The sequence below is a fragment of the Globicephala melas genome, chromosome 2 (genome assembly GCF_963455315.2).
Source record: "Globicephala melas chromosome 2, mGloMel1.2, whole genome shotgun sequence".
NCBI lineage: Eukaryota > Metazoa > Chordata > Mammalia > Artiodactyla > Delphinidae > Globicephala > Globicephala melas.
Window position 1 is genome coordinate 62,510,787 of NC_083315.2, and position 15,291 is coordinate 62,526,077.

Consider the following 15,291-nt stretch of genomic DNA (forward strand, 5'->3'; position numbering starts at 1 on the left):
ACTTTTAACTTGGATGACTATTTGTGATCCTTGAGTTGTTAATTATACTTGGTTACAGACTTTGAATTGGTTTCTGCTTTTGACTTTAAAATATCCAAGTGATGAGTAAAAATGAATAATGATTTTTTCCTGTTGGTTTTTTTTTTAAACTTTATTGAAATCTAATTGAGGTAGTATAAACTGCATGCCAAAGCATACAGTTTGGTAAGTTTTGACATATATATGAAGTCATCACAATCAAGATAATTAACATATCTAACACTGCCAACAGTTTCCTGTCTCTTGAGAATTCCTGCTGATTTTTATGCTAATTTATACACTTGAATTTTAACATCAGCAATATTGTTTTCATTGGCAAATTCACTTAGTTTGACTATAGTTCTCCTATCAGATTTTATCATGTCTGATTTAGAGCAAAGTCACCACTTAATGTTTTGTCTAAGGAAGAATGACAGAATCATAGAGGGTGTTCTTTTGTTTTTGTTTTTTTTGTTGTTGTTTGCTTTTTTATAAAATTGGTGTAAAAAGATGCCCTTGGTCTCCATTTTCTCCTTTTCTATTTGTTTTACTCATTCTGCATGAAAATGGTTCTTTTGCTTGTTGTGGGATAACAGTTGTTTGGCTACTGCTATTGCTATAGTGAGAATAAAGGATCCTTCAGAATATTCAAAGCCTAACTCAGCAATTTACATATAATGGACTAAATTACTTATGTAGTCTGTTCTGAGCTTCTTACAAATCACAGATTTACTTTGCTAACTTCACAGTTCTGTGATTGAAATTCCATGGAATATTAGTATTTAATTATCAGTGAAAGGAGAATATAAGTAGAATTCCTAAGAGCAAATGTTGTGGGTTCTTTCTTCAGTTCTTACTTATGCTGTCTTGGTATAAGAAAATGTGTAATGCATTTTGAAAAATGTTGTTAAAATATTTTCTCATTTTAGAAGAACGAAGGTAAGTATTTCATTTAAAAAAGACATCTTCAAATGTTGCTCTTAATTATTGCTGTTGTTTCTGAAAAGTGTACAAGTACTTATTCCAAATATCCATCTTCCTTTTCTTAATCTTTTAATCCATGGGACATGATTGAAAACAGTCTACAAATCTTTTGGAGGGAACTTAAATTAATTCTTTTTAACTTTTAAATAATTGCAAGTAGTTTATTTGCTTCGTTGATTTTCATGACTCTCAGCCTGACAACCCCAGGCCTAATTGTATTCCAGTTAGGTATATATGGGTGTAGAATAGGAAGGCACCAATTTCAGCAGCAGCTGCATGAGGATATTGTACATTGTACACATGCACATTTATTTCTACATTTGTGGAAGCTGGGCTTTTCCATTACTTTAGGTAGTTTATTTTCCATTATAGTACTACCAATAATTAAAATTTTATAATATATAAAATGATAAATTCAAGTTTTGGAGATTGTTTTTAAAAAACCGGGGGACTACTAGCCTTAGGTAATAGTAGTGGTGAATTGATGAGACAGACAGGTTTTCAGAGACAGAAAACCACAACCATACTGGCTTGAAGTGTCAGAGGATAAAGTTGAGGAGTAGCAAAGAAGCTTGAAATTTAGGAGGAAAATCCTGGAATGGAGAGAGCTGCCAAAGGCTAAAACTCAAAGTTAGAGTACGAATTCTGCCATCCATACCTGGCTGACTGTTGTGAGTATTCAGGGGAGACCATAGGAGCTCTGTCAAAGAGCAATGCAAACCAAATAGGAGATAACCTTGGAAGGACACAACTGCAGTAGGTGAGATTTGCAAGTTTACTGATTTTTTTTAACTGAGGGCTTTTTGTATCTCTGCATAGCTCCTCTTGGGGGATAGCTGAATTCTTACTGCCTTTAGTTGGAATCCCATAGGTAGAGGTGAGAGAGAAAGAAGCAGAAAAATATTGGAAGAAATAGTGGCTTGAAAACTTCTCATTTTTGAGAAAAACTAGCTTGGAGATTCAAGACAATCTGTGACCTTCAGCTAGAATCAATACAAAAGAAAACCACAACTAGACACATTATAGGCAAATTGCTAAATGCCAAAGATAGAAAGGAAATCTTGAAAGCAGCCCAGAGAAAATATGGTACATTAAATACAGGGGAATACAGGCATACCTCAGAGCAATTTCAGAGTCAGTTCCAGATCACTGCAATAAAGCAAATATCACAATAAAGGGAGTCACATGAATTTTTTTGGTTTCCTGGTGCATATAAAAGTTATGTTTACACTATTCTGTAGTCTGTTAAGTATGCAGTAGCATTATGTCGAAAAAAACAATGTACATACCTTAATTAAAAAATAATTTATTGCTGGGCTTCCCTGGTGGCGCAGTGGTTGAGAGTCCGCCTGCCAATGCAGGGAACACGGGTTCGTGCCCTGGTCCGGGAAGATCCCACATGCCGCGGAGCGGCTAGGCCCGTGAGCCATGGCCTCTGAGCCTGCGCGTCCAGAGCCTGTGCTCCGCAACGGAAGAGGCCCCAACAGTGAGAGGCCCGCATACCGCAAAAACAAAAAAACCAAAAAAACAAAACTTTATTGCTAAAAAATGCTAACCATAGTCCGAGCCTTCAGGGAGTAGTAGTTACATCAAAGATCACTGATCACAGATCACCATAACAAATATTATAATAATGAAAACTTTGAAATACTGCAGGCATTATCTAAATGTGACACAGAGACACTATGTGAGCAAATGCTGTTGGAAAAATGGTGCTGATAGACGTGCTCAACACAGGGTTGCCAAAAATCTTCAATTTGTAAAAAATGCAATATCTGCAAAGCACAATAAAGTGAAGTACAATAAAATGAGGTTTGCCTATAATGATATGGTTAACACTTGTCTTCTCATTAAAAGCAATGGAGGCTGAAAGATATCCAAAAATCATAATTAAAATCCAACAAAACAATTCAAGACCCCCAAACAAAAGCAGTGTTCAGGCAGTTGCTTAATTTATAGTTTGGGTCCAGACAAGTTAATTGTCTGTTAGAAGAAAAATCAAGGCTGCAGGAAAACATAACAATTCATTGTTGTTACAATGTATTATCCACAATGTCCAATCATCAGTTAGGAAAAGTATCTTTCAAAAATGAAGCTGGAATAAAGATATTTTCAGATAAACAGATAATCTGAGGGAATTTGTCACCGTAATGTGTTTTATGAAAAATGATAATGGAAATTCTTTAGGTTAAAAGCAAATGACACCAGATGGTAATTTGGATGTATAGTAGAGGCTGATAAACTTTTTCTGCAAAGGATCAGATGGTAAATATTTTAGGCTTTGTCAGTCATATGGTCTGTTGAAACAACTCAGTTCTGCTGTGAAAGGAGCTATATAGACAATATATAAATAAATGAGCATGGATACATTCCAATAAATTTTTTTATAGACACTGAAATTTAAATTCCATATAATTTTCACATGTTACAAAAATATTCTTCCATTGATTTTTTTCCTCAACCATTAAAAAAATGTAAAACCATTCTTGGCTCTCAGGCCATGCAAAAATAGGCAGTGGGTTTGATTTGGCCCATGGACTCTAGTTTGCTGATCCATGAGTTATTGGAAGGAATAAAGAAACCAGAGGTAATACATATGTATAAAAATAAATGACTATACATATTTTCTTTTCCTCTCTTAGTTCTTTTAAAAGATATATGATTATTTAGGGTAAAAATTATGACATTGTTCTGGTGGTTTAAAATGTGTCAACAAATTTTTTGATACTCCTCCCTTCAAAAAGCATGTGCTGTACTTAGTGATTTGCTTCTAAAGTGTCATGTGGCAGAACTGACAATGTGTGACCTTCGAGATTAAGACATAAAAGGTATTGTGGCTTTTCCTCCTCCATGTCATTTTTGGTGCTGCCACCTTCTCTCTATAGTGATTATTCTCTGAGATTTGCAGGGAGGAAATTAAAAGAGTGGGGAGAAATTAGGGTTCTTGGGAGCATGAGCTGAAGCCCCACTTCCACAAAGGTCAGGAGCCCTGGAAAAGGGAAGGAATAAGAAGCTGGGGGAAGAGAGAGAGAGAGGGTGGAATAGTAGAATGTCACTTGAATTTAAACCCATACTTTTGACCTTCTTGGAACAATGGAGATTGTGATGTTCCTGAACGAGATGAAGGACAAGCAATTGTCAGAGAAGGGCTTGTCACTGTCCTGATGTGCCTGCCTTAATGTCCATGACCTCAGGCATCAGTATGGTCACACAAATGTTTGAAAATTTAAAGGATGTTGTCTGACCAAAATGGAATTAAAATAGAAATCAGTAACAGAAAGACATCTGAGAAATCCTCACATGTTTGGAAAATAACATGTATAAGTAACTTATAAGTTAAAGAAAAATTTATAAGGGCAACTTGAAAATATTTTGGTTTGAATGATAATGGAAACACAGCATATTACAGGTTGTGGAATGCAGCTAAAGAAGTGCTTAGAAGAAAACCAGTAGCTTTAAACCTTTATATGAGAAACGAAATGAGGTAAAAAATCAATGAACTGAGCTTTTACTTTATGAAGCTACAACAAGAAGGGCCTATTAGAGCTAAAATTACTGAATAGGAAGCTGACCAACAGTGGAGAAAATCAGTGGAAACCAAAAGCTGGTATTTTGGGTGTTTTAGTTTTTGTTTTGTTTTCTTTTATTTATTTTTGTAATACAGCAGGCTCTTATTAGTCATCAATTTTATACACATCAGTGTATACATGTCAATCCCAATGGCCCAGTTCATCACATCACCACCCCCACCCTCCTGCCACTTTCCCCCATTGGTGTCCATATGTTTGTGTTCTACATCTGTGTCTCAATTTCTGCCCTGCAGACCGGTTCATCTGTACCATTTTTCTAGGTTCCACATATATGCGTTAATATACGATGTTTGTTTTTCTCTTTCTGACTTAACTTCACTCTGTATGACAGTCTCTGGATCCATCCACGTCTCAACAAATGACCCAATTTCGTCCCTTTTTATGGCTGAGTAATATTCCATTGTATATATGTACCACATCTTCTTTATCCATTCATCTGTTGATGGACATTTAGGTTGCTTCCATGACCTGGCTATTGTAAATAGTGCTGCAGTGAGCATTGGGGTGCACATGTCTTTTTGAATTATGGTTTTCTCTGGGTATATGCCCAGTAGTGCGATTGCTGGATCATATGGTAATTCTATTTTTAGCTTTTTAAGGAACGTCCATACTATTCTCCATAGTGGCTGTATCAGTTTACATTCCCACCAGCAGGGCAAGAAGGTTCCCTTTTCTCCACACCCACTCCAGCATTTGTTGTTTGTAGATTTTCTGATGATGCCCATTCTAACTGGTGTGAGGTGATACCTCATTGTAGTTTTGATTTGTATTTCTCTAATAATTAGTGATGTTGAGCAGCTTTTCATGTGCTTCTTGGCCATCTGTATGTCTTTGGAGAAACGTCCATTTAGGTCTTCTGCCCATTTTTGGATTGGGTTGTCTGTTTTTTTTTAATATTGAGCTGCATGAGCTGTTTTTATATTTTGGAGATTAATCCTTTGTCCGTTGATTGGTTTGCAAATATTTTCTCCCATCCTGAGGGTTGTCTTTTTGTTTTGTTTATGGTTTCCTTTGCTGTGCAAAAGCTTTGAAGTTTCATTAGGTCCCATTTGTTTATTTTTGTTTTTATTTCCATTACTCTAGGAGGTGGATCAAAAAAGATCTTGCTGTGATTTATGTCATAGAGTGTTCCACTTATGTTTTCCTCTAAGGGTTTTATAGTATCCGGTCTTACATTTAGGTCTTGAATCCATTTTGAGTTTATTTTTGTGCATGGTGTTATGGAGTGTTCTAATTTCATTCTTTTACATGTAGCTGTCCAGTTTTCCCAGCACCACTTATTGAAGAGACTGTCTTTTCTCCATTATATATCCTTGCCTCGTTTGTCATAGATTACCTGACCATAGGTGCGTGGGTTTATCTCTGGGCTTTCTATCTTGTTCCATTGATCTATATTTCTGTTCTTGTACAAGTACCATACTGTCTTGATTACTGCAGCTTTGTAGTATAGTCTGAAGTCAGGGAGTATGATTCGTCCATCTCCGCTTGTTTCCCTCAAGACTGCTTTGGCTATTCGGGGTCTTTTGTGTCTGCATATAAATTTTAAGATTTTTTTTCCAGTTCTGTAAAAAATGCCATTGGTAATTTGATAGGGATTGCATTGAATCTGTAGATTGCTTTCGGTAGTATAGTCATTTTCACAATATTGATTCTTCCAATCCAAGAACATGGTATATCTCTCCATCTGTTGGTATCATCTTTAATTTCTTTCATCCATGTCTTATAGTTTTCTGCATACAGGTCTTTTGTCTCCCCAGGTAGGTTTATTCCTAGGTATTTTATTCTTTTTGTTGCAGTGGTAAATGGCAGTGTTTCCTTAATTTCTCTTTCAGATTTTTCATTAGTATATAGGAATGCAAGAGATTTCTGTGCATTAATTTTGTATCCTGCTACTTTACTGAATTCATTGATTAGCTCTAGTAGTTTTCTGGTAGCATCCGTAGGATTCTCTATGTATAGTATCATGTCATCTACAAACAGTGACAGTTTTACTTCTTCTTTTCCAATTTGTATTCCTTTTATTTCTTTTTCTTCTCTGATTGCTGTAGCTAGGACTTCCAAAACTATGTTGAATAAGAGTGCTGAGAGTGGACATCCTTGTCTTTTTCCTGATCTTAGAGGAAATGCTTTCAGTTTTTCACCATTGAGAATGATGTTCGCTGTGGGTTTGTTGTATATGGCCTTTATTATGTTGAGGTAGGTTCCCTCTATGCCCACTTTCTGGAGAGTTTTTATCATAAATGGGTGTTGAATTTTGTCAGAAGCTATTTTGCATCTATTGAGATGATCATGTGGTTTTTCTTCTTCAGTTTGTTAATATGGTGTATCACACTGATTGATTTGTGTATACTGAAGAATCCTTGCATCCCTGGGATAAATCCCACTTGATCGTGGTGTACGATCCTTTTAATGTGTTGTTGGATTCTGTTTGCTAGTATTTTGTTGAGGATTTTTACCTCTATATTCATCAGTGATATTGGTCTATAATTTTCTTTATTTGTAGTATCTTTGTCTGGTTTTGGTATCAGGGTGATGGTGGCCTCATAGAATGAGTTTGGGAGTGTTCCTTCCTCTGCAATTTTTGGGAACAGTTTGAGAAGGATGGGTGTTAGCTCTTCTGTAAATGTTTGATAGAATTCACCTGTGAAGCCATCTCATCCTGGACTTTTGTTTGTTGGAAGATTTTTAATCACAGTTTCAATTTCATTACTTGTGATTGGTCTGTTCATATTTTCTCTTTCTTCCTGGTTCAGTCGTGGAAGGTTATACCTTACTAAGAATTTGTCCATTTCTTCCAGGTTGTCCATTTTATTGGCATAGAGTGGCTTGTAGTAGTCTCTTAGGATGCTTTGTATTTCTGCGGTGTCTGTTGTAACTTCTCCTTTTTCATTTCTAATTTTATTGATTTGAGTCCTCTCCCTCTTTTTCTTGATGAGTCTGGCTAATGGGTTATCAATTTTGTTTATCTTCTCAAAGAACCAGCTTTTAGTTTTATTGATCTTTGCTATTGTTTTCTTTGTTTCTATTTCATTTCTTTCTTCTCTGATCTTTATGATTTCTTTCTTTCTGCTAACTTTGGGTTTTGTTTGTCCTTCTTTCTCTAGTTCCTTTAGGTGTAAGGTTAGATTGTTTATTTGAGGTTTTTCTTGTTTCTTGAGGTAGGCTTGTATAGCTATAAACTTGCCTCTTCGAACTGCTTTTGCCAATTCACATAGGTTTTGGATCATCGTGTTTTCCTTGTCATTTGTCTCTAGGTATTTTTTGATTTCCTCTTTGATTTCTTCAGTGATGTCTCGGTTATTTAGTACCGTATTGTTTAGCCTCCATGTGATTGTGTTTTTTACGTTTTTTTCCCTGTAATTAATTGATTTCTGATCTCAAAGTGTTGTGGTCAGAAAAGATGCTTGATATGATTTCAATTTTCTTAAATTTACTGAGGCTTGATTTGTGACACAAGATGTGATCTATCCTGGAGAATGTTCTGTGCGCACTTGAGAAGAAAGTGTAATCTGCTGTTTTTGGATGGAATATCCTATAAATATCAATTAAATCTATCTGGTTTACTGTGTCATTTAAAGTTTCTGTTTCCTTATTTATTTTCATTTTCCATGATCTGTCTATTGGTGTAAGTGAGGCGTTAAAGGCCCCCACTATTATTGTGTTGCTGTCGATTTCCTCTTTTATAGCTGTTAGCATTTGCCTTATGTATTGAGATGCTTCTGTGTTGGGTGCATATATATTTATAATTGTTATATCTTCTTGGATTGATCCCTTGATCATTATGTAGTGTCCTTCCTTGTCTCTTGTAACAGTCTTTATTTTAAAGTCTATTTTATCTGATATGAGTATTGCTACTCCAGCTTTCTTTTGATTTCTGTTTGCATGGAATATCTTTCTCCCATCCCCTCACTTTCAGTCTGTATGTGTCCCTAGGTCTGAAGTGGGTCTCTTGTAGACAGCATATATATGGGTCTTGTTTTTGTATCCATTCAGCGAGCCTGTGTCTTTTGGTTGGAGCATTTAATCCATTCACGTTTAAGGTAATTATTGATATGTATGTTCCTATGACCATTTTCTTAATTGTTTTGGGGTTTATTTTTGTAGGTCCTTTTCTTCTCTTGTGTTTCCTACTTAGAGAAGTTACTTTAGCATTTGTTGTAGAGCTAGTTGGGTGGTGCTGAATTCTCTTAGCTTTTTCTTGTCTGTAAAGCTTTTGATTTCTCCCTGAATCTGAATGAGATCCTTGCCGGGTAGAGTAATCTTGGTTGTAGATTCTTCCCTTTCATCACTTTAAATATGTCATGCCACTCCCTTCTGGCTTGTAGAGTTTCTGCTGAGAACTCAGCTGTTAACCTTATGGGAGTTCCCTTTTATGTTATTTGTTGTTTTTTCCTTGTTGCTTTCAGTAATTTTTCTTTGTCTTTAATTTTTGTCAGTTTGATTACTTTGTGTCTTGGCGTGTTTCTCCTTGGGTTTATCCTGCCTGGTACTCTCTGCGCTTCCTGGACTTGGGTGGCTATTTACTTTCCCAGGTTAGGGAAGTTTTCGACTATAATCTCTTCACATATTTTCTCTGGTCCTTTCTCTCCCTCTTCTCCTTCTGGGACCCCTATAATGTGAATGTTGTTGCATTTGATGTTGTCCCAGAGGTCTCTTAGTCTGTCTTCATTTCTTTTCATTCTTTTTTCTTTATTCTGTTCCACAGCAGTGAATTCCACCATTCTGTCTTCCAGGTCACTTATCCGTTCTTCTGCCTCAGTTATTCTGCTATTGATTCCTTCTAGTGTAGTTTTCATTTCAGTTATTGTATTGTTCATCTCTGTTTGTTTGTTCTTTAATTCTTATAGGTCTTTGTTAAACATGTCTTGCATCTTCTCAATCTTTGCCTCCATTTTTTTTTTCTGAGGTCCTGGATCATGTTCACTATCATTATTCTGAATTCTTTTTCTGGGAGGTTGTGTATCTCCACGTCATTTAGTTGTGTTTCTTGATTTTTATCTTGTTCCTTCATCTGTTACATAGCCCTCTGCCTTTCCATCTTGTGTGTCTTTCTGTGAATGTGGGTTTTGTTCTGCAGGCTACAGGATTGTAATTCTTCTTGCTCCTGCTGTCTGCACTCTGGTGCTGTACAAAAGGCCAGTACCTCAGACTACTCTTACATGTATTCCAGAATTTCTGTGTCAGGTTAAAAACTATGTCATCCTTTTCCTGGAGAATACTCATACTGAAGTAGAAGGCAGAGATGTACACCGGCCCACTGAGCACCTGGTCGCACAGCACCTTGCCCAGGACGGCACACAGCGCGCGCCCTGGCAACACACGTGCAGCCATGTGTAGTTGAAGTTTGTGTGGAAGGCCACCGCCACGGTGGCCACGTGCCGTGTCTGCCACCAGTTGGCAGGCCTGCCCTGCAGCTGCTGCTGCAGCGCATCGCCAGCTGAGAAGAGCGCGGCGTCCAAAAGCTGGTATTTTGAAAAGAGCAATGAAATTAATAAAGCTTGAGTCCAGCACCATTCAATAGAACTTTCTGTGAGGATGGAAATATTCTCCAACTATGCTAGTCAAAACTGTAGCCACTAGCCACATGTGGTTGTTAAACACCTGAAATTTTTAAAAAATTTAAAACTGAAGTTTTAATTAAATCAGTTTAAATTTGAATGGCCATGTGTAGCTAGTGGCTGCTGTATTGGATAGTGTAGTTCTGGCCATTCTGATCAAGAAATATGAGAGAAGACACAAATACTGTTAAATGAACAAGTGGGCACAGTTACATATGGTATAGACATCAAAAGGTTGAGGAAAGATTATGAACATTTATGCCAATATATTCAACAACTTAGATGAAATGGACAGATTCCTTGAATGTCAACAGTTATCAAAATTGACCCAAGGAAAAATAAAGAATCTCTTTATCTTTTTAGTCCTGTATCAATGATTGGATTCATAAGTAAAATCTTCCCACACATGAAAGCAAAAAAGTCCAGGCCCATATAGCTTCAGTAGTCAATTTTATTTAAGAAATGTTTTCATTTTCGTTTTTTTTATTTTTGGCTGCGTTGGGTCTTCGTTGCTGTGCGCAGGCTTTCTCTAGTTTCGGTGAGCGGGGGCTACTCTTTGTTATGATGCACGGGCTTCTCATTGTGGTGGCTTATCTTGTTGCAGAGCCTGGGCTCTAGGCGCACAGGCTTCAGTCGCTGTAGCACGCGGGCTCAGTAGTTGTGCCACGTGGGCCCTAGAGTGCGCGGGCTTCAGTAGTTGTGGTTTGTGGCCTCATTAGTTGTGGCTCATGGGCTCTAGAGCGCCGGCTCAGTAGTTGTGGTACATGGCCTTAGTTGCTCCATGGCATGTGGGATTTTCCAGGATCAGGGATTGAACCCATGTCCCCTGCATTGGCCGGTGGATTCTTAACCACTGAACCACCAGGGAAGTCCTTAAGGAATGTTTAAGAAAGCAGTTATACCAGTTCTCCTCAACTCTTTCAGAAAACGGAGGAGCAAGTAGTACTATACAAATCATATCATGAGACCAGTATTATTACTCTAAATCCAAAATTAGATAGCATTACAAGAAAATTACAGTCTAACGTTCCTCACAGTGAGAGATGTAAAAATCCTTAACAAAATAAGAGCAGCGTGAATTCAGCAATATATTTAAAGAATAATACATGAAGAGCAAGTGGAAATTCAGGAATGAAAGATTAGTTTGATATAGAAAATCAATCAATATAATGTATTATATATATGTATAGAGAGAGTCATAATTTATAATATAGATATTAATCATCTAAAAAAGAAAAACCATATCATCTTAGTAGATGGGTATAAGGAACTTGTCATAATTCTATGCCCATTCCTATTTAAAAACTTGTAGCAGCCTAGGAATAGAAGGCAACTTCCTCAACTTTATAAAGAATACACATGACAATTCTACAGCAGACTTCATATGTTATGGTGAAAGACTGAGTACTTCTTCCCTGACATTAAGAACAAGGGAAAGATATCTGCTTTTGCCTCTCAGATTTAACATTGTACTAAAGGTAATTGTGCAACAAGGCAGCAAAAAGAAATAGGTACATAGATTGAAAAGGAAGATGTAGACAGCATGATCATCTAACATAGAAAGTACTAACGGGTTTAAAAAATGCTTCTTTAATCTGAAAAGTGAATTTAACAGTCTCACAGTATACCAGCTAAATATAGAAAATTAAATTGTAATATTCTAGCCATGAACACTTGGAAAATGAAACTTATAAATTCCATTTATATATCTGTGGCAGCCAGCTACAGTAGCTATTCCCCATTTATCCCCATCTTCTGGTATTTACAACCTTGTGTAGTCTCCTCCCATATTTTGCCAGTGTTGGTCTATGTGACCTATAGGACATAGCAGAAGTAATAGTACATCACTTCCAAAATTGTTAAAAAAGACTACAGTTTCCATCTTAGGTACTTTCTCACTTGCTAGCTCTCTCTCGGATCACTGTCTCTTGGAGGATCAAGTTGCTGTTGTGAGTAGCCCTACTGAGAATCCCACTGAAGCCTCTAGTCAAAGGCAGTGGAGACCTTTGAGGCTTGCCTCTAAGGTCACATGAGTGACCTTAGAGACAGGTCCTTCAGTTCCATTCTAGTTTTGAAATGACCACAGCCTTGGCTGACAGCTTGAATACAACTCATGAGAGACCCTGTCAGAACCACCCAGCTAAGCAGCTCTTGAAACCTGTTCCTCTACAAAGTCTGTGATATTACGTGTTATTTTAAAGTGCTAGGCTTTGGAGTTATTTGATATGCAATGGATTATAATATAGCATACCAAAACATGAAATATTTAGGGATAAATTTACCAAATACTGTTAGAGTATATAACTGAGAGAAATTGAAAAATGCCTAAATAAATGAAAAGAGATACATATTTTTGTATTTCTGAGATGTCAGTTCTCCCCCAGATGGATCTGTGGATTGAATGAAGTCCCAGTGAATATCAAAGCAGATTTTGGGGTAGCAATTCATATGCTGATAACTAAGATTTTTATAGAAATGTAGAATATCTAGAATGACCAAAACAATTGTGAAGAAGAATAATGATGCTGGAGGTCTTACACTATATGATTTTAAGATTAAAATAATCATGACATTGTTCTCTTAGTGTAAGCAAGAGAGCAATAGAAACCTACTGTATAGCACAGGGAACTGTACTCAATGCTCTATGGTGACCTAAATGGGAAGGAAATCCAAAAAAGAGGGGAAGTATGTGTATGTATAGCTGATTTACTTTGCTGTACAGAAGAAGCTAACACAACATTGTAAAGCTACTATACTCCAATAAAAAAATTTTAGTAATTTTAGAAAAATTGAATAAAATCCTTTTCTGCAGAAAAAAAATAAAAAACAGAGTCCAGGAAAAGATCTATACATATATTGTCCATTGATTTTCCCCAAAGGCCCTCAGATAATTCAGTGGGGGTATATATAGTCTTTAAAAAAATAAACAGCACTGGAACAACCTGGATATCCATATGTTCAAGAGAACTTTGACCCTTACCTTATATTATACATAAAAATTAACTTGAAATGGGTCATACAGCTCTTTGCAAAGAACGAAACTATCAAATTGATAGAAGAAAACCTGAGAGAAAATCTTTGCAGTCTTGGGACAAAATTTATTAGATGGGACATAAGAGCATGAAGTATAAAAGGAAAAAATTGAGAAATTAGAGTTCACCAAAATTGAAAACTTCTACTTTAAAAAAAGATATTGTAAAAAAAACATAAAGCATATCACAGCCTGGGAAACAATATTCATAATAATTTATAATACATAACCTATAATGGACTTCAAAATATTTTTTAAAAACCTCCTGCAATAATAAGAGAAACAGTTCAGTTAAAAATGGTCAAGAGGGGACTTCCCTGGCAGTCCAGTGGTTAAGACTGTGCTTCCACTGCAGGGGGCGCAGGTTTGATCCCTGTTTGGGGAAGACCCCACATGCCACGCAGTGCAGCCAAAAAAAAAAATGTTACTTTCTGGTTAAAAAAAAAAAATGATCAAGAGGTTTAAGCATACACTTAGAAAAGAAGATATATGAATCATCTATAGGCGCATTAAAGATTACCAGCTTTATAAGTCATTAGGGAATGCAAATTATAATCACAGTGAAGTCACATTAACACCCTGTGTCATGGCTAAAGTTTAAGAAGTTGACAGTACTGATGGTGAGTGTGTGGAGCAGCTGGAATGCTTATCCACTCTGCTGACAATGTAAAATATAGTGCAGTTATTTTGGAAAACAGTGTCAGTTTTTTATAAAGGTAAGCATATGCTTTCCATATGTTCTCTCCACGTAAGAAATGAACACATATGTTCACATGAAGACTTTTTATAGATCAAACTCTAAAATGTAATGTTGAGTGAAACCTTACACAAAAGAGAGCATACTGTTTTATTCCACTTATATCAAATTCCAGAAAATGCAAACCAGTTGATATGGACAGCAGGTTAGTGGTTGCCTTGGTCCAGGAGGGTGTGTGGGGGATTGTCGAAGAAAGGGCTTGAGGGAACTTTGGGAGATGATGGAAATTTTTCTTTTCTTTTTTTGGCCGTGCCACATGGCATGCCGGATCTTAGTTCCCCCACCAGGGATCGAACCCATGCCCTCTGCAGTGGAAGTGCAGAGTCTTAACCACTGGACCGCCAGGGAAGTCCCCGGAAATATTCTATATCTTCTTTTGGTGGCAGTTTTGTCTAAACTTAACTAACTGTATGCTTATAATGAGTATGTTCTACAATATGTAAATTTTACCACAATTTTAAAAATTAATTGCATATCATGAAGCCTGACATAAGTCTTAGATAGATATCTAGAAGAGACTATTTTTCATGGAATTAAGCATACCAAAAATTAAAATATGTTATGGGAACCCCAGGAAGTGTCCACACCTTACTCATCAGGGCCTCATCAGGACCAGAGTGGGAACTAGCCAGCTTGACTGATCTTGGGGAAGGCTTCAGTGCCGGGAAGACCTGACCATCTTTTGCTTTTTGCCAGGGCTGTGGCAGGGCACAAAGATTCTGACGTGGGGACCTCCACGTTACTCTCAAAAGAGAGAGGAGAAACAGCCTGGCATTTGGAGTCAGGCAGTGCCAGGTACAAATTCTGGCTCTGCTACTTAGCCCCTGTATTCCTGTGTGTGGAAGATGTTGTTTCTCAGAGCCTCAATTTCCTTCTCTGAAAGGTAGTCCCCACTGCACAGGGGCAACGCGAGGCTCAAATGTGATAATGAATGCTAAAGCCCTTGTCTGCTATCCACTGCAGAGATTTGCATTAAAATAATTTAAAATATTCTAAAAAAAAAAATGTTACGTGATCAGAATTCTTGTTTGAAAATGGTAGATGGAAACAAATACAGGATATGCCAATATGTATTTTGGGGAAGCCTGCAGGAAAGTCAGGGAGCTATTTCTATTGAGTTGATAGAATAAGGCTATTTATCAAATTTAGGAAATCAATGTGGATAAACAAACATGAATGTCTGCCTTACAGACAATAACAAAAATTGATTCTTTTTTTTTTTTTTTTTTTGTCAGCTGCAAGTGGCTTGTGGGACTTTAGTTCCCCAACCAGGGATTGAACCCATGCGTTCGGCAGCAAAAGCACAGAGTCCTAACCACTAGATCACCAGGGAAGTCCCTGAATCTCTGTCTT

At 36.9% G+C, this 15,291-nt stretch overlaps 1 protein-coding gene across 8 annotated transcripts in view; it reads left to right on the top strand.

Moving 5' to 3' along the window:
• Nucleotides 1–15,291, top strand: part of MYO9A (myosin IXA) — a 269,375-nt gene that overhangs the window by 124,177 nt on the left and 129,907 nt on the right. The window lies entirely within an intron of this gene.